General features: G+C 29.2%; 1 protein-coding gene across 1 annotated transcript in view; it reads right to left on the reverse strand.

Annotated features, from left to right (window-relative positions):
- The window catches only part of LOC119670655 (zinc finger E-box-binding homeobox 1), an 88,073-nt gene extending 67,084 nt beyond the window's left edge, over positions 1-20,989 (reverse strand). The window contains exon 1 of the mRNA XM_038081007.1: positions 20,796-20,989. The gene's annotated coding sequence lies outside the window, so the exon portion shown is untranslated. The remainder of the gene's footprint in view (positions 1-20,795) is intronic.
- Positions 20,990-22,064: the final 1,075 nt, after the last annotated feature.

Raw genomic sequence — 22,064 nt, forward strand, 5'->3', positions numbered from 1 at the left:
AGGACATTACTGCCCACAACAAAAACAACAACTATATCAACATAAGCGAGTCAGTACAGACACAAAGTACTTATATAAAACTTCGGCAACAACTACTAAGAAAAATAGTTGCCTTAACATCAAGCAATTGACTAAGGAGACCAGCAGCGGGAGAGTGGATGAAGTGCTTGTAAGGTGTGCGGTGAGAACACAACGGAATGACTTTGCTGGAATTTTGAATTCTTTTATATTGTAGTTTGTTTGATTTTATAAACTGACATCGGAAATAAGTTCGCCACTCAACAGGCTTCCCTTTTCCTGTTACGTTTGCATTTACTGTTGTTTTCATTCTTTTACTCTGTGCTGTTCAGTTTTTAGTAGCTGTTGTTGTTCTGTTATTTGTGCTGAAGTGTGCTTTGTATGTGGACTTTTTTCCTGCCCAGGGACTCATTGATTTGCTTCGTGATTTCGGTATTTATTTTAACTTCCCTCAGCAGAGTTGCAAACTTAAATTTTATGCTACTCTTTTTCTTTTATTTACCATACTTAACAACATATTTAATGTAGACAATAAAGTTAGTAAAAAAAGAGTATATTTCAAATTATTGCTATTAAAGCAAATTTACAAATTTGTATATGAAATTAATTTTTTATGTTGAAAATGTTAAAGGTTATTATTGAAATTTATTGTTTTTGGGTGAAGTATAAAACAGTACACATTTGCAACATATATAAAGTACCTTTATAGAATTGCCATGAAGTCAACGTCAGTTGTTCTTTCAACTCTGTTAAGTATTTAAATGTTATAATTCTTACTTAGAGCTGATAACCAAACTACAGCGTATTGAACGCACTTTAATTCTGGAATCGGAACGAACCCCACATCTTTTCACAAACATTTGATGGAGTAGAAAACTAGAAATACTTTTTTGATCCACAGTTAAAATTTTCTTGACACTCAGCTGTAACTTTCTCTTCCATTTCATATAAATTATATTTTAATACAATAAAAACAAATTTACCAAAAAATAGTACATTCCATTCATTTAATCCATAAGCAGTGAATAAGTGAAGTTCCATATAAGCACAGAAAAAAGAATAAATAAAAAGCGTACAATAAACAAATACTAAACACACTTAATTTATGTAATTTTAAATATTTATCTTAAAATCCACAAAATCCTCAATCCAACAAAAATCAAAATAAACAACACAAAAAAGAAGCGTCAATATGCTACGACGTTATGTGCTTATATGCGCGCTGCTTGTTAACAGATTCATTAGATTAAGTGAAATTGCTGTTAAAAGCAAAAAATGACGAAAAACTACAACAGCAACAAGAACAACAGAAGAAAAAAGAAACTGAAGTGACATTACAAAAAACAAAAACAAAATCAATAACAGCGAAGCGTAAAGCACATTGAAAATTGACCAACAAGCAGTATTAACTTAAAAATTAACCGAAATTTTATTAGTATTTGTACAGCTAATATTTAAACAACAACAACACTAACAACAACAACAAAGCACGGCTGCACAAACATTGATGTGCAATATTGAACAGAGCCAGCCGCAGAGAACTAACAGCGACGACTGCAAGTGCGAAGTAAGCGAAGCTGTGAGCTGCACATGGACAGCATGAAATTTGGTGGAGCAGACAAAGTTAAAAGATTTAGCTGCTTTTACTTAGATTTCTGTTCGCAACGAGGGGGTGTGCTGAGGAGTGCGCGAATAATTTTTAAACGATTTTTACATTGATGTGTGCTTAGTAAATGGAAACAGAACTCAATGGAAAGTCTTTGGAAAACCTTAATGCAAGAGAAAATAAATATAAAATATTGTCCAGAAAAATATTAACAGATCTGCATGCTTAATAAGAAGAGGAAGAAAAAAGAGTTACAAAATTAGTTTATTTAGTAAGAAAAACACTAGAACACTATTTCATTGTTAATAACTAACTTTAAACCTTGTAGTAGCTAGTTATACTAATAAAAAAAAAACAACAAAATAAAATAAAGTAAGACATAAAAAATCAGAGAAACAGTCAAAACGCTTAAAAAGCCTAAATAAATACGCTAAATGACGCATGGCAATTAGAGTTGACACTTTTCAGAGTTGGCGGCAACTTGTCAAAAGCAGCTTAAAACTAAAACTGCAACAAATCGAAATAAAAGTCTGCAAAAACAACAGCAACAACGACAATAACAGCAATAAGAGACAAGTTAACTAAAGTGGCTGAAATAGTGCAGGAACGTCAAGTGTCAAATCCAAAAGAAGATGTTTAACTTAATACTAAACTACACAAAATCACTGTCTGTCCATATGTCTGCAGCAATGCCATTTATTATTTTTCTTTATATTTTTTAATTTTTTTTCTAACCATTTAGTTGAACAGTAAGCAACGCAACAAGCGGGAGTATGGCAACGCTGCACACTAAAAACTGTTGCTGTTGCTGTTGCTGTTATTTTACTTAAAACTAAACACAAAGAAACAACAACAACAATAAAGTTAATCCGCACATTTTTGTTGATATTTTTTTTCTGAAGAGTCCTCCCCATTGCTTATACTTTTTTTATTTATTTTCGTTGATGCAATGTTGCGATGCTGATTTTATTGTTATTCGATTTTGTTGTAGTTGTTGTTATTGTTGTCATTGTTGTTATTTATTATCAATATTGACAATATCAATATTGATAAACTTTGTCTAAAGCAAACCAAAATCAAGGCAAGTAAAATTTTAAATTTAAGCATACTTTCAACGCTGAAAGGTATGTTCAGTGTGTGTATATGTGTATATATTCGTGTGTTTATAATGTGGAACTTACGTTAACTAAAAGACAATTGTCATATGCCTAAAACCTAAAACCTAAATCCTAAATAAGTTCTAAGTTTCGTTGTACACAAAAGATTTCCACAACAATAGCGTGCTTAACTAATCATAAATAATTTTCGTATATAAGGTAAGATTTCGATCTTATCAAATATTCGTTTTTTCTGCTTTAATATGTAAAATATTTTTTTTTTTCATTTTACTTATCGCTTACAATATTTTCCACTTTGGTAGCTACAAAGAATTGTATTGATAGGCAATTCAATAATTTTTTTTTTATTTTTTTTGTTATAATTCTTTGCATTTTATTTTATATTTTAATACGCTATTAACATATGTTTTGGCTTAAGACTTGTAGGAATTTTAATAGGCTAAACAACAAATTTACAGATATTTTAATTTATGAGTTCGTAAGCTTGTATCTAATTTTGTTCGCTTTGTCATTGTTTGTTTTATTGTGCCAAATACACACGGCAATTGTGGCATTTATATGTAAATAGTTAAGCTGCAGCACAGCACCCCGCCCTGTTGCTTGTTAACCACATTGTTTCGGGGTGGCAACAATAACACAACAAATCTACTGTCAAATTGTTGATTGAGTTGAGAGCGAGGCTCACAACAATGAACCACAGCTTGAGCCAATGGTGCGTGCTGTCTGTCTTTTTGGCCATTGAATAAACTATTGTCGGCTTAGGTATGCGGCTCGGCTTAAAATTAAGTTGTAAACGGTAGTTTCCATTATTGTTATTGTTGTTATTGTTAAGTCAATTAGTCGTTGTATCGAGTAATGTAAAGCGGAGCTTAAACTTATTGTGAGCGACTGAATGCAAAGCAATATTTAACAGAAAATCCTAGTAGTCATGTTTCTATGACAATGAAACGGAAATAAAATGACTATACATATAATAAGAAAATATTTCGAAAATCAAAGGATAGGTATTTTAAATAATAATACAAGGTGTTTCCTTAAGATATGAAACATTTTTTGCCATAAACTTCAATACATATACAATACACATATAAATTATTGCATACGATAAATAAATTGTATATAATATTATTATTGTTGTATCTTTAATATATAAACAAATCAATTAATGTTTCTTAAATGTATTTAAAGTGCCTGAAGACTTAATATATGACGTATTTAACCTCAATAATACTTAAAAATCTATCAAATATATAAGTTGGCAATGCCAATAGCAGCTTTAAACTATTCGTTCATACAACACCGACTAAAAATAATAAAATATATTTTTTTAACTACCCATAATGTGACACCGACTAACATTAATAATAATTTTAACAAATTTACAACAACAACAACAACAACAACAACAGCAGCAGCAGCAACATTCATACTGTAGATTCAGCTCTTCTACCAAGTCTTAAATGCAATTGCATTTAAATTGCCTAAATCAAATGTTAATCAGTTGCTGCCGTTTTTAAAATGAGTACGCATGTATCTCAATACGCACTGCTCGATTTCTAAATCATTGCAGCAGCAACATTAATGGCAGTTAAAGCATCAACATCAGCAAAGCAACATAGTTAAAACTGTCGCGAAGCTGTGATAGCAACGCGAAGCTGTTATTTTGACAAATGCACACGTCATCGGCAACATGGCTGCATAAATTAATGTTCTAAATTAGCTGATATCAGTCCATACAGACACACGAACAGACAGTCCGACATTCCAACCATCGAAGATTCGCACATCGGAACAATTGGACAGCTGGACAAGGAGTCAAACACGCAGCGTGCTAGTAACATTGATGATGAGCACCAGCACTTGCAGACACTCACTTGCCAATGTAAACCCAAACGCAAATGCCAGCATTCAAGAGTGATTTCATGCGTTGACAACTCGCTTTGCTAAGATACAAACGTTTTTTTATTTATATTTTTTAGTAGCAATTACATTAAATTTTATTTTACTAGCTTAAAATGCATTAATTTTTTAAAAAAAGACAATAAAAATATTGAAAAATTGAAAAATGAATGTTTAAATGTCTATTTTAATGTTTCAAAATCGTAAACATTTGAACTAAGCAACTACTAAGCAACATGTTGCTGATGGCAATAATTCAGGCGAATTTTCATGTTGAGGATGGGGAAATAAGTACTTTTCATATATATTTATTTGTATTTATTTTTTATTATTAAAACAACTAAACATTCTTTTGAACAACAGTTTTTGTAATAATAAAGACTACTTTCTTTTGAGAAGTATATTCTTTTTTTGTCAGTTTAGGAAATTTTACGGAATTTAAAAAAAAGTGGAAGGAAATTATTTATTCTTATTATGCTAGACCTAAAATGCACTGCACTAATGCACGTACGGGATAGGCTCCTAGAAATGTATATTCTTACGGAAGAGGCAATAAAACTCTGTAAAGTAGATGCTATACTTAGAGACCTACTCTAAACCCAGAAGGGGGTACAATAGACCCAACGGTCGCAGTGCCACATCTTCTAACAATAATAAATAATAATAGACCTAAATATTTATTTCTATGTATTATTAACATTTGTTTATATATCAAGTTTGAACGCACAGTCGTGGGATCGTCAAGAATAATTGAAATCAGACTACATCTACGTCGTTACATGACATACGCCGCATAAAAATAAAAATACATAAAAAATAACCACAACGAACTGCGATCACCTCTTCAAAAATTTTTCTTTGCTTAATAGCTAAAAAGGGTTTCTCAACACATCATGAACTTAAGTGGATTCAAATATAACCTATAGAAAAAAATAAAAGGATAAAATATAGCAATATCCTTTAGGTAAATTACATAGTAATAAGTTAGGTTGAGATCGTATGGCCTAACACAAAGGTAAAAAACTTATATACACCATTTAACTTATAGGTCTGAGAATACCAAATAGTAGTTGATAAGTATGAATCATCCATGTATTGAAGAACAATCTGATTATTGCTTAAGAACAGCTGACCAAGTCTTTATTCTTCTAAAATTCAGAAGACTTCATACATATATTGTGTTTTCATATTATATAGCAAGTGAATGGATTTGTGCCAGGCTCTTTATTGACTTGTACCATGTTTACACTATGTAGATTTTATATAAGAAATGGTACTTAATGTTGCGCAAATGTTAAGTTAATTATAATAGTGTAAACGTAATCTTAACTTTATATCAAATTTTTAAGTTTTATTTCAATTTGTTATGAAGCTTATTCACTACATATCAGTTTATAATCATATAAGTTAGAAATTTTTGTTAATTGCTGCTATTCAAATAATAAATTGAAGTTTTTATTGTAATTTTAATTAAGATTACAAATTTTATTCCATCAAATTCTTGAAAGCGGCACTGCGACTGTTTAATAATATCGCTTACTGCAACACAGTCAGTCTATTTTGCCCACGCACTTGAATACTGCCAATAAAATCCATTAGAATAAAAGTAAGCAATTGTTGCGCTAACCGACCGGTTTGAGACTCGAAAACAATTTTAGCTCCAAAGGACATAATCAGACGAACACTAGTCACTGCCATTAAACTAACTCTCGGGCTTAATGTAGATTACAGTTGCAATTCCGTCAGCAAATCTAAGCTGGGAAGTAGAAAGACAACGTCATTAAATTTGAGTGGTGCATTATTTTGGCGCATATTATCGTTAGTTTAAGGCTGAAAAGAATTTAAATGCATATTTAAATGCAATTTACCTCAACGCTACAACAACAACAACATCAACAATAATAATAATAAAGGAAATAAAAATAAGTGAGACATACATGCGTGGCTTAATGCGTGCATAGCAACATTTTATAAAATAGAATTGTTTCCATGTTTTTCTATTGTGGTTGATGTTGATAACGCCGTATGTTGCAAGCATGTTGCTTAGGCAGTAGCAGAGCAACATTTTTACCACTGTGCATGTATGCATCATTAAAAAGTAAATGTTATTTGAAATTTTTCATTTCAAAGCTTTATGACAATTTTTCAAATTATCAGTAATAAAAAGTTCTGTGGAAAATACTAATTTAATAAAATTGTGTTAACTCTTGTTTAAACAAATAAAGTTGTATTGCCTCATTCCCACTGTACCATATAACATTAACACCCCCATAAACGCCATAAAGCCATAAATATTTATGATCAATATTATCTATAGCCGCGCAAGGTAAGTAGAAGAAAAATATACCAAATAAAACACTTGAGGTTTTCGATAGGTTTCGATAGCACAAAAAGAATTTTTTTATGGTTTTCTAAAATAAAAAAAAAAACTAAAATTTAATTGCTCTAATTTTGTGACGTAAATTAACGTTATTATAAATTTCATCGATACGTGAGTACTCGTAAAAACTAACACATTTCAAGTTGGTGATAATGTCAAAAGTTGATGAAAACGTCGTATAAAAAAAGAAAGAAAGAAAGTATTATAAAATTTACTATAAATAAACAGAATCTATACGTTTTAAATAAAAAAAAAATATATATATATATATAAAAAACAACAATCAAAATTTGATTTGATAAGCCAAAGACTGACTACATAAAAATTGGCGGTGGGTGGCAGCCTGGGTATGTCTCGAGCGAGACTCAAGTGGCTAGGCCAAGGCGTTAGAACTCGTATGTCGTATGACGTTAATTGAAACAATGCAGATAAGCAAATAGATAAGCTTGGGTCTTTTTTCGAAGACAGTACTGCGTACTTCTCCGGTATTTATAAGAGCAGATACGTTCTTATAAATATGCCTGTGTATGTGGTATTTTCTTAATAAATACATTTATTATTTTTATTTATTTAAATGCGTACCCCACGTAAATATTTTATATGCACTTAATTTAATTTTTTATGAGTGATAATATTAAATTTTTTGTATTTATATATAATGATTTTAGCATGAAATTTATAATTATTATAATTTTAGTATATTTTTGATTAAATTGCCACAACGCGTTATCGTTGAATTGATAACATTGACATTTGAACGTCATGGGAATCCAAGTTAAGTGCTGTAGTGGTGAACTTTATGTGGTCGCACTTTTTATAAATAAATTCATTAATATTGCTTCTTAAGTACTTAAATAAAAAAATAAAATCATAAAATGAATTCACTCACTGTTGTTTTTAATTCCTAAATATTATACTCAATAATTCATTTATATTCATTCACAAAAATTTGAATAACAATTTATATACTATATCCAATACCACTGTGTAAATACACAAAATGCTTTATCTAGTTAATCTATATTTTAAAAGTTCGAAGTTGTGGAAGACGTCGTTTATTTGGAAACCAACGTTAACATCAGAAATGACGTCAGCCTAAAGATTCAACAAAAAATCACCTTTGCCCACTTATATTACTTCGGGCTAAATAGGCAATTGATAAATAAAACCCTCTCTTAACAAACAAAAATTACTCTCTACAAGTCTCTTATCGTCCATGTCCTGCTATAATTGCCATCAGTGATGAGAAAATGTTCGAGAGAAAAATTCTTAGCACAATCTATGGTCCATTATGAGTTGACAACGCGTATCGAATTATACAGAACGATGAGCTGAACAATAGTGGCAAACGCGGTATAGAACGTCCGCATCTCCGGTGGAGGGCCAGTTGACAAACAATATGAAGGCTTTCGGTACTACTAACTTGCGATAACAAAGCATCGATCGAGCTAGCTTTCAAAAGGGAAACAAACAGATGTAAAAAAATGTATAGTACTTATTTTAAAATAAAATGTAAAAACAATCTATAGAAGTTCTCATAAAGTAAGGGTATTACGCAAAAAGAAGTTCAATCTTATAAAATTTTGCTGCAATCACTAGTTGCAACAATTTTTTTTTTTTTAAATTTTAAGTACTTCTACTAAGTTACAAATTTTTAAGTATTTAAAAGACTTTTTCGACTATTCTTTTGAAAAAGTATGTGTTATAATATATTATATTCCACCTATTCAACCTGTTCTGTAAATTATTTATTCGAAGTACATAAGCTGTTAATTTGTTAAAACCCAAATGCATGATTTAATTAAATTAGTAACTCTATTAAGACAATATAAATTAATTCTTCCATAGATATTTATGTATATGTACCTGCATAGATACATCTTAAAGTAACTACAAGTACAGAAGCCACACTGCAGGCCCAGCACAGCCCCACCACAGTCATGGAGTATTTAAGACTGTTTGTTTGTTACACTTTTGATGGCATCAAATTTGCTGGACGCTGTTAATTGGTAGGATGCAATTAGTTAGGCTTTTCTAATCAAATCAAAGGCAACTACTACGTAACAAATAAACCCTTGAGTAGACGCTTTTCATAAAAGAATAGTAAAGGTTACAATAATTAAATTTAAAAACATTTAAAAAAAAAAATTAAACATTTTGTTGCCGTTCGTTCAGTCAGTCTTTTATTGTTTATTTGCTTTAAATATTGTTACCACTATCTATAAATGTTGATACAAGTGCCTACATTGCTATATGCTACTTTTCAGGTTTTATTGATTTTTTTTAGTTTTGGTCGGTATAATAATAATAAAATTAACACCTTCGAGAACTAAATAAATTTATTGTTTTGCTCACGCGCACGTGATGAACAGTTTTTAATTTTCACTTATTATTAGTTTTTATTATTATAGTTATTGTTGTTATTGTAAACTGATTCTATGAACATTTTTTATAAAATTCACAGTAAAATGTAACGAATGAATATAAAATTATGCATTGAAAATTAATTTTCTGCCACTTGAGCATTTATCAATAGTTTGTGAATTCATGTGTGTAATATAATTTTCATAGATTTTCAATTTAATTTAAATATATACTAGTAAGTTCACATTTTTTGCATCATCTTAGAACTAAAAAAGATGATGTAAAAACTAACAATAAAAGGGATACATAATATATATACACAATACATAACAATTTACAAATTATTAGGTAATAAAGCAAATAAATTATAAAACAAAAAAAAAAACAAAATCAGAGCAGATAATTAAATATTTCAAACAAAAAAGATATCAAAAAAACAACAATTAATTGGTGCTGTAGAGTTTCTTACGCTGAACTTATCGAGTAAACACAGTAAAGTAAACACACCCTTTGCATATGCATTTCACCAAAATTTTCTGAACTCTACCACAGAGGAACTGTCTTTCAAACTAATATTGCTACAAACTGAAGAAGAAAATAATAAGCTTATAATAAATAAATTGATTTTATTCAGTAACAATATATATTTCTATTATTTATATTCTATTTTTTTCTTGTTTTTATATATTATTTCAAAATTATGTTAATTGCAGTTCGATCGTTTGAACTCATCGGAATAAAATGCATATTAAGTGTATAAATGCCGCGATTGCCACTCGGACAATTTTACATCATATTAAATAAACAACAACAATTATAATCATAACAACAACAACAACAACAACAACAACGACAGCAACACAACTACCGCAACAAAAGCTACAATAAAGCACATTAACAAGCCATATTCTGAACTTTTGCTTGTATGCAGTTGAAAATATGTTAATTTTGTACACATGAATATTCCTTGTTTTTTTTTGTACACAGAAATACACACACACACACACAGATTGTCATATGCAAAACATTATAAAACGTTTTATACTACGTAGTCAGTTAATATGCCGTGGTCAGAAATAAATTAACCCATGCCCCGTCCGCTGCCAACAATTTCAACCATTTTATATAAATATTTTAGTGCAATGTGTAGTAAGTGTTCACCCTCACCTTCTGCTACCGCTTGCTAACATCAGACACACACACATATACACACAGCGTTCATTTACGCAAAAAGGGTTAATAGTCCAGTTCAGTTCACTACAGTTTTGGCGAGTGTATTCAAGTTGAGTGGAGTCGAGTCGAGTCGAATCGTATCGAATTAAATCGTCGTAGTGCAAATGTTTTGTTCTTCTTAAACATTTGCATGCATGCAAGTATGTTTGTATGTATGTATGTCTGTCTTTCGTGTATATGTAGTTTACTATGGTGAAGAAGACAAAATGAGGTAGGAGTTGCGGGTGAAGTTTATATTTATAATAAAGCTTTTTATCGTTTTTACTTTATATTTCATTACTTTTAATTGCTGCTGTTGTTAATGTTGTTATTGTTGTTGCTGTTGCGTTTGCTTTTGCACTGTCAATTCTCTTAACATCATTCACTGCATTGTTGTCGCTGTTATGTTCTTATTATTTTCTGTTTCTTCATACATTTTTACGCATATTTACAAAAAAAAAAACAATGTCGTATGATGACGACTTATAGCGATTTAATAAACATTAATTATGCTAGAGTGAAACAGTAAAATGTCCTTTGGACTTTATTTGTTTTGTTGTTATTGGTATTATTGTTGTTCTGCTTTAATTATTTTTATTGTTGGTTTGTTTTGTTTTGTGAAGTTTATTTTGCTGTTGAATTCATAGTACGTGTGCGTTTATAAGAATGCGTTTTTCATGTTAGAGTTACAAAATAGTGCATAGTCTACGATTTATTCTGTAAGTCAGCCGATAACACTTTATTTTGAAAAATCTGTTTACTATAACTGTCATTGTAAAGTTGTGAAATTGTAGTAGTTGCAAATATTACAAAAAATATTATAATGAATATAATATTTCTTTCGATTGAAAGAGATTGTCAGGAACAAAACTCAATTGAATAGTCCAGTTTTTTTTAAAAATTTCTTAAAGAACTTGTAACTAATATGGCTATGAAGGTTGAAAGAAATCTAATTCGAAAGTATTAGAATGTGGACCGAACTATGATTAGTTCCGGGAATTTGTTAGCAAATGTAATATAAAAATTCGAGTGATAAAGTCCTTTTTATGTGATATACAATACAGGAGTTCAAGAGACATAGTGCATTTCATTGAGAAAACCACTGAACAACAATAAACTATATACCGAAAAAATAGTTAAAACCGATTTCATACATTTTGTTGTTGCATTACTGCCATTTTCTACAGAAATGCACTATACCACTCTAAGCACAATGTTTTAACCCGTAATTTTAACATTTTTATACCCTTAACACTATGCTATGGGTGTTCTTAATGGGTTTGACGAAGCCGATTACGAAAACATATATGTATTCCTGATTTGCATGATAATATGAATAAATTTAGCAAAGCACGTCTATCTATCTGCCTACACGTCATTACATCTGTCTATTAAAACTCAGTCTACTCTTTTAATGTTTGAGGGAAACCTTGAACAAAATTATAAACATATATATTATAAGCATATAACGTTCATGTAATATATCTAATTATATCTAACTTAATTTTTTAACTTTTACACTGTAGGGTCTATAAAATTTCTTCTATTTTAAAACAGTTGTCATATGATCTTTCAGAAAATTAAGTTAAGCTGTCCATTTATTACAATATGCAGTACAAAAACATCATATAACAAACTTGCATTAGAAATAAATCTGTTAACAAGCTAACAGTGCATATCTGTATAGCATAAAAATCACAAAACCTCTAAGAAAAATGTGTCCAAAGTCGGAAACATCCATCAAATCATCAAACTGAACTAACTGATATTTTGCAACTCTAACTGTTAGCACATCAGACGGATGAGTCGCTCGTTGTAGTATTCACATTAAGCAGCAACAGATCTTGCTAAGTAGATACAGTATATAAATAAGAACAGAACAACAACTACACCAGCAGCAACAACAGAAATGAAAAATGAAAAACTGTGAAAAACGAGTAAAAAGAAAACAATACGCGACATATTGAGAAATGTTCAATAGTTTAATGACCATATTTGGTGCACTTTTATGGCAAGTTAAATTTATCAGCGATCAAGCGAACAATCGCTGAAGCACACGGCATAGTGCATACTGCATACTGCATATTGCATGCGCTCCATACGCGCATTTTGTACGCCAGATTTTGTATGCCGCCAGTGGCATTGTGTCTCTTTCTTCTGTTTCCATTTATTTTTATTTGCCTTTGCGGTTGAAGTCTATCGACTAGAGACCCGAGATCGGAGACCGGAGACCAAACAAGCAACGGTGCGTCTAGTAACTAAATAATTTTTGGCAGTTTGTTTTTTGCGGCCATTTATTGTTATTAGTTTAGTTACTCAATTTGGTTTTTTTTTCGTTTTGCTGTTATATTTTGCTCTTGCATAAATTAAGTAGCTCATATGGAGAGTAATTAAATTCAGCAACTGCAACGCATTAAAGTAATTGCACACGTGATTAGATTACGCGTTGTACATTAATGTAATGCGATACTTCAACTCTGGCCATGCACTAAGCACTAAACACCAACAACAGTAGCGCAATAATAACAGCGGCGACGCAGCGCAACCGCACATCACAGCAGCAATTGCTGTTAAAGCTTCAGCTTCAACTTCAGCATCGGCATCAGCAGTAAATAGCCTTAAAGTGATGCCTCCACAAAGCAGTCTAACTGACAAATGAGCAGCTCAGCGTATGTCAATGCATGGACGCTCACTTTAAAAGGGTATAAATTACTAATGAATGACATACAATTTAATTGCCCACATTATACACACAAGCTACAACAACAACAACATGCAGCAGCAAGGCTGCCTTGAACAACCAACCAACCAACCAAGCAACCGAGTCAAATGAATCGTAAAGCCTTCGCTTGTAAGCTTGTAAGCGGGAGTTGTTGTGCAAAGTGTGTGTGTGTGTGTGTGTGTGCGTGTGTGAGTAAGCGGAAAAGCACTTACACATGAGGCGAGCTATGCAATAATTGTGTGGAGCATACATTGCCTTGTCTATACGAGTCAAGTGAAATGCTTTTGTGCAGCAACTCCTGCAATTACTTTTCGCCTTGTCCGTCCGCGTTGGCTTTTGCTTTTGCGTTTGGATAAGATTTGAGTGCTCACTCATACGAATTTGTCATTTTTATTGCTGTTTAACAGTTTAGCAGTTTAGCAGTTTAACAGTTTAACAGTTTAGCAGCAGGCAAAGCGCAAATAAAGTGAAAAAGTTATTAATAATTTTTTTTTTAAATATTTAACACTTTTTATTGTTGTTTTAATTTTGTTGCTATATTTGTGCAGGCATTTGAAAGGTGTTAGCTGGACATATGCTTTTCAGTCATAGGAATTCCATCTATTTGTAACCTAAAATGGACTTGGCTCGTCACCGCTTGGTTATCTGGCCTAAAGTGGCGACACACATTTATCATTTAACAATAAATTTAAATTAATTTTATTTAAATGTTATTCACTCATTAATTACAACATATGGTAAATGTATAACATTTTTAATAGTTTAATTACAGTTATTAAAAATTCAAGTTCATTGCTTTTATTTAAAGAATTCACGTTGTACACTGAAAAAAATGTCGCATCAAATGGTCAGAACAACTTGGCAAAGCACTTTACTAAACAATTTCAAATATTTCGATATGTTAAAGTGCGTATTTAGCACTTGACTTTCGAATTCTTCAAGAGAATGTGTTTTTTAATTTATAATAAATTTAATTTGATTTAATTTTATTTGAAATTAAAATGATTCAGATGATTTTATGAAAATAAATCAGAAATACATGTGTTTTGCTGGGTAAAAATTACTTGAATGAGTTAAAATAATTATTTTTTTAATGAAAATAATTTAATTAATTAAATATGCTTTCATTTACCACTTTGAAAACTAAACTTAGATAGTGTTAGTAGAAAAAAAGCTAGAAATAATAATTAACAGTTTTGGTAGATGATAAATTTCTTTAAACTTTATGCAATCTAATAATACATAATTGTTTCTTAAAATTTATTTTAACGCCTGTTGCAAGGATCACGAAATGTGCATATCATTAAGTCATATTTGTGAAATCATGAATAGTATTTTGGTAATAAAAAAGAAAAGGACAAGGAAATATGCAAAAAATGAAGGTAACTTAATTGATATACTAATTGTTAAATACAATAAATTGAAGTGTTGGATTATATTTTGTAAGTTTTAATTATTTTAGTTTATTTTTTTTTTCAATGTCAAATACAAACTTTACATTTAATCAGGAGATTTATTTGTAATATAACAAAAGGCAATCAAAAAATTATTCGCGCAAAATATTTGTCATGTTTAGTCCATCCTATATGACCACCACTTAAGTCAATTCTGATCATTCACTTCATTTCAAATCTAAGTTTATTTTATATGAACTGATTAACTAGAAATGATTATTTGCAATATAAGAAATTAATAATAAATATATAAACTATTTCACAACTCTAAACAATGACGTTGCGAAAATGAAAAATTTCTAACAAAAAAAAACGATGCTGCAACGGAAAATCTTAAACAAAATCACGAAAACAACAAAAACAGCAAAAAACAGCAATGAAATAAGCAACGATCGATCGTGTTTTAGAATACACCAATGGGGTGCGCATGAATGAATAGACCCACAGACAGACACGCTGACCAACCCCCCAACAAGCGCCTACTCGCATGTTATGCTATGCCCGTCATTGCTCCCGTTCGCCGTTAGCTGTTAGCATTGTTGCTCTTCTTACTGATATAAGAATTTGTCTTTAATTTTATTTTATTTAATTTTACTTTATTTTATTTTACTTTGTTTTGTTTTAATTTAGTTTTATTTAAAATACTCGCGCCAGTGTTTATTTATTGTATTGTGCGTCAATTTTAGGTACGCGATGTCACAGCGGTGATTGACGTCAAACTTGACAATCAGCTCAGCTCATTTCACTTCACTTCACTTCACTTTAGTTCAGTTCAGTTCAGCTCGGTTCAGTTTTGTTCAATATGAATATGAAAAACGAACGATTGCACACAACACAACACAACACACACAAGCAGCAAAAATTCATAAATAACAACAAAATTAATAACAAAATCAAAATAATAATAATAAATACAATAAGCAAAAATAAAACCAATGTTTCAGTCTTTCAGTTTTTTTTCCTCTGCTTAATTTTCATGTACAAATAACTTTTGTGTGAAAAGTAAGTAAACGTTCCATTACATTTTTATTATGTTTGCTGCATTTGTTGTTGCTTTCGTACTGCTGCTGTTGCTGCAGCAGAAATGCGTTATTCTTGTGTGTTGTAGGAGTTTGGAGTTGGTGCCTGTGTAGTAGTGTGGACATCGCTGTCACTGCTGTTGGTTGCATTTATTATTGACAGTTGGTGGCTTGCCTGTTGTTTTTGTTATTGGCGTTTTTTTCGTGATGGTGGCAATTGCGCGCAAAATGAACAAACTATTTATAAGAAGAAGAAGAGAAACGAACAAAGTCATATTGAATGAATGAATGAATGGCAGACGAATTGTAAGTAAATTGAAATAAATTGTGGATCATTTAAAAATATAATGATTATTGATTTATTTTATGTATTTAAATTTTTTTTGTTGTTGTCACTGTTATTGTTGCGTCTTGATTATGTTCTTAGGTAGCGTTTGTTAGTGCTGTTGTTTTTGTTCTTATGGCTAGGTTATGTGGCGTTTATTACGAAATTTTTGTTTTGTTAGTATTTATTTCTACATGTGTTCATCCAGCAATTGTTGTTTAATATTATGATCTTGTTGTTGTTGTTGTTCTTATACACCTCAAATTGAAAATTATTGTTATCGACGCGGCTTGCATACATAAAATATTGATAAGAAAATTTTAAACAAATAAAAAAATTTAGTATTTAAAAGAAAAAAATTAAATAAAAAAAAAATTTTAACAATACAAAAATGAAAATATGCACTTCAAATCTGAAAATATTTAAAAATTTTAAATTTTGAAAGAAAAAATGTTTAATAAGCAATTTCAGTCTGAATGCATATTTCTTATTTTATTTTTTATAATAAAGTTTTTTTGAGAAAAAAAATATTGCGACCATTGCTGGCGCTTCTTGGGGAAACGTTCTCGTAAGCGGACACCAATGAATTTTTTTTTGTGGATTTCACCCATCGTTTTTGCAGTGTACGCTTGTATGTTTAACAATTTGAACTTTTGTTCATTTGAGTTTTTTGTTATGTACAAAGCATTTTCGGCAATTTTGTTGATTTATTCAAAATTTTAGACATTTGGAATTTTATTCGATTATGAAACTGTTTTCAGCAATAAAATTCAAATTTTATATAAACAAGAATTCCTCAAATGCTTTAATTAAATTCTTTGATATTGCGTTAAAATATATATTATAGCATCGCAATTTACTTTTATTACTCAAAGCTTTCAATTATCGAAACTACGACTGAAGTCCTCCTATTTTTAATGCGTTTAATGTGAGTTGAAAGCCAAATACCTGATTAGCTGAGGCGAAGTTGCACGAGGACTCCCATAGAATGGAAGAATCTAGAATAAAGAAGTTTAAACGTAAACTGTCACAGTCTCTAGTACTCTTACATATATATCTAACAGTAGTCCAACGCCAATGTACAAGATCATGGAATAAATGTTGTCTGGCTCAATGGCTAGAATTTGTGGTTTATGATCGTAATCATGATTGTAATATCAAAATAACAGAGAAGAGATAAGATCTATCAGGATTTAGCCCAGAAATCTGTAGTCTGTAGTCATAAACATGACCCTAATTTCAAAATAGGAAAGAAGAACTTAGATCTATTAGAGGTTAGATTCTGTAGAATCGGTATATGTGAAACATTATCTTAAAATTTTAATACCATTAAAAAAAGTTGAAAAATGATATATATTATTTCTTATGTCATTGTGTCACATTTCTTATGAAATATGATATTTTTTATAATTTAATATATACAAATACTAAAGAATACTAAAATACAACCTTAAAATTATTTTCCTGAATTAAACATAACATTAATGGTCATCTGTATGACTGTCCGACTTAGATCTGTGCTAGGAAAAGAAACTATGCCTGAAGCTTATATCAGCATAGACTCAGAAGGCAGAATATTTACTATTCGTTTAAGGTTTTATTTTTTTCTTTTATGTGAATTACTTGTATGCTATCATAAAATACTATTTATTTCATCATTAGATTTTACTTAAGACAATAAAAAGGTATTGTATTCAAGACGAGAAAAGTCTAGCATATCAATTATATTTTCCAATTGATAAATTGGATCAAGAAGTAAAGTAAGCAAATCAAGAAAGAAGCAAAAAATAACATGCAAAATATATATGAACTAATTTATGTTTTTTGGTAGGAATTTCTATCATTTGAAAGATTTTTTCAGCTGTGGAACAGAGGAAGAAAAGAAAAACGTAACATATATATACTAGTGATCGAATACTACCCCACACCAGAAAACATATATTTACTTCAATGTTTCTTTTCCTGAAGTGCTGTTGAAACGAAGAAGAAATTTTCCGGTCCAATACAAGAGTATTTATATCTAAATAATTTTAAAGCAATCAGCTGTGATAGAACTTAACCACACTTTAAGCGAGAGTCCCTTGCAAAACTATCTGGTATTGGTACCTGTTATCTAGCAACTTATACTAAACATGATCACTTATTTTCGCAATATATGTTATATTAATTGCATTTATTTTTAAAGATAAAATATAAATGGTTGCAATACAAAGCCATTATTTTCAAAGTTCCAGGCATGAAAAGATTTCCAATAAATTCTTACTTGAGTAATTTTTTGGACTCAAAACTTATTGGAATTTAACTTGGACTTTTTCTTTATTAAAACTTAAGTATTTCTTTTTAAATTAATTATTTAATATTTCATGTACTTTGTATCTCTCTTACAACCACCAATTTTATATATACAATAGAATCTCAGTTATTTTGACAATGGATGAGATGTTCTAAAGACAGCAAAGTAATCGACAGCTGTTTTCAGTAATTGTAAGAAAGAAGGACATGTTTTGAAACAGCTGAAGAAAATACATTTTTAGGTATAAAATCAAAATCTAATTGGAATTAAGCAATTTTGCAAAGAAGACACGTTAAAAAATTATGTAAGTATTTCGAGTTCTTCCATAAATTAGATCGACTGTAATTTCAATCATTTTATTTGTAATGAAAGAAAAATAATTTCAATGTTGAATCATTTTAATACACATTTTTTATATGACATAAAGGATCTGGAGAAACGTGGGAGAAATCATCGGTATATTTGCAATGAGTAATTATAACTAGGATAACATCGCAGTGGAATGTATCTTTTACAGATTTTACATACATACATACTGGAAGAGATTTTTTAAGACTATAAACCTCTTAGTCTACCCACAGTAAGGAATAATTCTAATTGCAAGTCCAAAAACAAATTCGGATAAAAATTAATGTAAGAAAAATTATGTTGTTTTTGAAATAACATGTTAGTACTATACTACCAATATTTATAATATTTCACAGTGCAGTAAATAAAACTAGCTTATTAGTAATAAGGCGCTTATTCTCTTAGAGCGAAAGTCATTAAGATGTGTACTCTGAATTTTCGTATAAGTCACTATATAAAATAATAACACTTAAAAATATACAAATGAACTAAATAAAAATACTTAGGAATCCCAAAAAAGGTTTAAAAATTAAAACAACAGAAGACGTATAACTAATCTATATTATTCCTTCCAACTGGACAACTTATTTCTCATCCAGCTTAATTGTTATACAATGCTTCTAAAATTATTGGAATCTCGTTTACATTTAAATTTATTTCCTGCTGTTATTTTTTGGTTTTATTATTTAATTATAGTTTAATAATCACCTATAATTACAATACGTTAAAAACTGCTCAATTTAGTTTAATGCTCATTAAAGAACTTGAGAGCAAAAACGAAGAACTAATACCTATTCTATAATAATAATAACTTAATTTAACTATCGTTGAATTATTTAACAATATATTATTTTGTAATAAACTATCAATAAAATTGAAGATATTATTGTACAGAAAACGACATAGATCGCGATGTACCATTAGTTCGTTAATTAATAATATATTAAAATAGTGCCACTCTATAATATTAACATTCCTACTAACCTTAACTTTCAATGGAGCCTTAATTTATAACCTACCATATAAAATATTATAAGCCTCATTACTTCATAATGTAGTAATAGCATTAACTCTATTGTGCTATGTACGATATATCTAATAAACTAAGACGTATCCTTATCTGTACCATAAACATAACAATAATAAATCTTATTTATATTAATAACAAAACTTAGGTATAATAATAATAATGAAAACTCTGAGTAATATTGTATAACATATAATATTAATAAACTCTAATAATGAAATAAAATTCTAATTAATAGAGTAAAGAAGTTATAATAGAGTAAGAAGTAAAAGAGAAGAAGTTATAATAGAGTAAATCTCATAGATTACTATGTGCCATTGTCTATTTTAATAATATTAATGTTAACATATAACTATAATAATAGTTTTCCTACCAATCATAACTTTTAATGAATCCTTCAGTTATAGACCTATGTAATATTATAAACAATAATATGTTTTTAACTATTGCTATAGAGTAAATCTTATAGGTAGCGATGTACCTCTTTTAATAACTACATTAGTATAATAAACCTAGTCATAATTTTTCTACTAATTTTTAATATCAACAGAGCTTTAATATATTATAAGTAATAATAGAAGTATAATAACATAAGTATACTATAATAGCGCTTGTTACTATAACAATATAATAGGCCCAAATAGTTCAAAAACTATTGTAAGAGCATTGGTAAAATAACGGCGTTCTGCGTCGATGTCAATAGTCCTTCCTACGCTATAATATAAATTCTATTATTTCAAAAAGAAAAACACTTATCAATATTGGATAGAGTGCATATGTTTGAAAATCTGATTTAAAGAGCTCAACATCGAAGTTCATTATTAACTTTGGACCAACTCTTCTCAACACTCTTTATGGGTTAATAGGTTTTGGCGTCGGCAAATCAAATTTTTTCTTTGAGTTAAAGAACTTTAATCTTTATTATGATATGTTAATTAAAATATTATTAAAGTATCAAAATAATATAAAAATTATAAAATATTGGATAATAGAATTTTGGAAAGCCCTACCTTTTGAACGATGTTATGTGCTGTAATCCAATCCAATCCAATCCAATCGAGTAAGTTGAATCGAAGTCGGGTTTCAGGTTGCGTTGCGTTGACTTTTTAGCACCTCGAAAGTGATCTCGAGCGATCGAAATGATCGACTTTTATTGAATAGAAAACACGCACTTGAATTAATCAATTTTTCAGTTATTTATTTAAGTTTTCATATATTTAATTTTTATTTTTTTTTATCTTAAAATTTTATATTTTTAAGGTAATTAATTAATTTTAGTAAAAATATCACACAGCGTTGTGCTTCGTAGTTTTGCTTATCTTACAGGCGTTTTAATAGAAAAACTAATTTTATTTATTTTTATTTTTTATAATATTTTTATAATAAAGTTTAAGTTTTAAGGTTAAAAATTGGCAAGAAGCTGTAAAAGTTTAAATTTAGTTTTTATTTTTAATAAAGCATTTTTTTATTTTAAGTTTAATTTTAGGTTTAAAAAGTATTTTAAGACACTTCGTTTGCTTTCTATGCACTTTAGTATATAATAATTGTTATAGTAAAATTACTTTAGTTCCATAATGGTTTAAATTAATTATATTTTAGTGAATTTCATATTAATTAATTAATTTTATGTTATACATTTCAAATTTAGAAAAAAATATTTTACGCAGCAAATAGGCAATTTTAAAAAAGTGATTGCCTTTATTAATTAATTATTTTTAATTAATTTTAATTCTTCTGTTATAGCTAATGTTGTTTTGTTGCATTTGTTTTAATTAATTATTTAAAATATTTTTCAATATTTCTGTAAAAGGTACTGTTTAGTTGCTTAGTTTAGTTTTAGTTGCAGTTTCGTTGTTTTTTTTTTTTAATTTTTATTGTTAAAAAGATTTTGGATTTTTTGAAGGAAGAAAAATTGAGCCTTGGACTTTCTTTGAGCGAAAAAATTTGTTGTTGTTGAAAGCGTTTTGAGCGACGTTTAATTTGTGTTTTGATGTTTATTTTTAATTTTAATTAAAGTTTAAAAAATTTAATCAATTTCCTTTAGTTGTTTAGTTTACAAGAAGCAGCGTTTAGAGAAAAATTAAATTTATTTTAATTGCGTTAAAAAGCCTTAAGAAAATTCACAAATTCATAATTTAGAAAAATTCTTATAAAAGTTAAAAGTTTTTAATTTTTTCACTTATTTAATATATTTTTCGAAAGTTGAAGTTTTTATTGTAGAATTCACCAGATTTCACTTATTTTTTTTTTAAAGAATTCCTTATTTTTATAAACAAATG

Source organism: Teleopsis dalmanni, chromosome 1 (assembly GCF_002237135.1).
Source record: "Teleopsis dalmanni isolate 2A chromosome 1, ASM223713v2, whole genome shotgun sequence".
Taxonomy (NCBI): domain Eukaryota; kingdom Metazoa; phylum Arthropoda; class Insecta; order Diptera; family Diopsidae; genus Teleopsis; species Teleopsis dalmanni.